Source organism: Chiloscyllium plagiosum, chromosome 37 (assembly GCF_004010195.1).
Source record: "Chiloscyllium plagiosum isolate BGI_BamShark_2017 chromosome 37, ASM401019v2, whole genome shotgun sequence".
Classification (NCBI taxonomy): domain Eukaryota; kingdom Metazoa; phylum Chordata; class Chondrichthyes; order Orectolobiformes; family Hemiscylliidae; genus Chiloscyllium; species Chiloscyllium plagiosum.
In genome coordinates, this window is record NC_057746.1 from 30072559 (window position 1) to 30075172 (window position 2614).

Sequence of the window (2614 nt, forward strand, 5' to 3'; positions counted from 1 at the left end):
TATAGACAAACACACACACACACTGATATACATATAGATAAACACACATACACAGATACACACACAGCTATACATATAGACAAACACACATACATAGATACACACAGATATACATATAGAGAAACACACATAAGCAGATACATGCACGATATACATATAGCCAATCCCACGTACACAGATATACACACACAAATATACATGTAGACAAACACACATACACAAATATACACAAACAGATATACATACAAATACACACACAGATATACATATAGACAAACACACTTACACAGATACACATGCCCAGATATACATATAGAGAAAAACACATACACAGATACACACACAGATATACATACAAACACACATAAACAGTTACACACGCAAACACACATACAGAGGTACACACACATACACAGATATACGCACAAACATGTATATACATGTGTATGGGGAGACACACAGAGGTGCACATATAGACAAACACATGCTTACACAGATACATACACATATGAACACATATGCAGATACATATGCACACACATGTATACACAGATCCACACACACACACATACATACATGCAGACACATACATACACACACACATTGGACATTCTTCTGCCTTCTTTACTTAATCATTCACCAATTCTTCTTGAACGTGTTAACATATTTATTCAAGTTATGTAGAAAGAAATTTGATGCAAAAGTGGTACATTAAGCATTCAAAATACTTTCAGCTTGAGTGTGTTCAACCCTTGACCATATCTCCGCCTTTTAACCAGATCCCTGGCCTCTAAGCCCCAGCACCAGATACATTCGGATCTCACTGTGGCTGTACATGTGGGTGGCTGAGCCTAGTACTTACAGGAATCATCAATCCCCCTGTTCAAAGGTTCAATTCCAAGTTCACCTCATTAATCCCTTTATCACATGAAAGCGAAACACCAAAGAAACTGCAAGGGATGATCAACTGCGGAGATTTGGAGGCTGTTTCTGTTAAAATATACGTTATCAGGATGGCATGGATGAGCAGATGAGATAACAAAGTGATGTACATTGTCCAGATGCAGTGAGACAGGAAGGTTAGCCAGATTAATGTAAAGATACATCAAACTAACTGATAAAAACAACATAGGAATTTGATACCTTGGGCTCAGGTTTAACTAACACCAGCAGCAGTTTACCTGGTTATAGGAGCTTGCTGTGTGAGGATTAGCTCCTGTGTTTATAACATGGTAACCCCAAGTACACCTCAGAGAATCATACAAGTGGCTGGACAGCTGTGCACAGAGATTGTGGAATGCACTTAACCCCCTCCCCATGTGAAATTCCACAGGAGAGAAGAGAATTTTGCATTTACATAATGCCTTTCATGGATCAGCCGGGAGCAGTTTCCAGTTGGTAGATCTGCAGTGGGTTGCTGTTGTGGTTGAGTTAAGATGAACAAGGTTCATTTATCAACAGGAAATTCCCAACAAACAGCAGCGAATAATGACCAGTGATAATAATAACACTTTGAAACAGTGTTGATTGAGGGCTTATCATTGGAGAACATCCCTTCTCCAAAATCCCCTGGCTGTTATTCAGCAGAGAGAGCAGATGAGACCTCAGTTTAAAATCTACTCAGCCACAAGACAGTGACACTTCCTGCCCTCTGCTCAAAGCTCTGATGCCCATTAGGAGCAGGAATCACTTTTAATTAATGGGGGGAAAAAGGTGTAACCCCAGATGATAGCGGACACTCAGAGGCTTTTTCCGAGGACAAGTGCCAGAAAGGAACATCAAAATACAGGGCCTGTGCTTGAGGAAGGATGAAGGGTTGGGCCAATGAATGCGATTGCTATCTTTTCCCGCTGCATTTGAGGCTGTTTATTTATTGATTTACTGGGTCGGCCTCTCCTGAATCAATCAGGTTAATGAGCTGTGTGTTTCTTTCACTAATCACGGCTGCGTTTTCTGTGTAATGTTAGATTTTCATGTTGCGTCCTTGCCTGACAACCTCCTCCTGTGTAGGATGCTGCCTTACTCAATCGAGGTCTTGTCCTTGAGGCTCAATGGGACCTCTCTCTCCGTCTCCCTCTCATTAAGTGGGCACAAAGGATTCCTTTAAGGGAGAGAAAGGTCAGACTGATACTGACGTGCAAACTCCCTGAGTCTGCGATCGCTGCTTATTTAAGCGACTGTTTCAACATTTCAGCTTTTCCAGTGAATCGGTTTTTGGGGGGGGGGGGGGTGTTAAACAGCCTGCTGCTGAATCTATTCCATTCACAAAAGCTTTCCAACAACTACGGGACAGGAAGAAAGGAGCTACCTGTCTCTCTGGATATATTGCTATCCCAATACTCTCTGTGATTCCCAGTTATCCAGGCGGTTTGAAATGTGTCTTTTTATAAATTAAACATCGGATCAGGTGTGGAGGGGAGACACAAAGAAACAGACTGAAATTTCCATTCAGTTCACCTCAACCTAACCTCAACATTCACCCCCAGCCAATCCCTCAGCTACACCTCTCCGAACACCCATCCCTCACCTCCACATACTACCCCCCAACTATCCATCCACCTGGCCCCTAATCCTCACCCTCACCTCCCCCAGCACTCACCTTCACTCTCCCCAA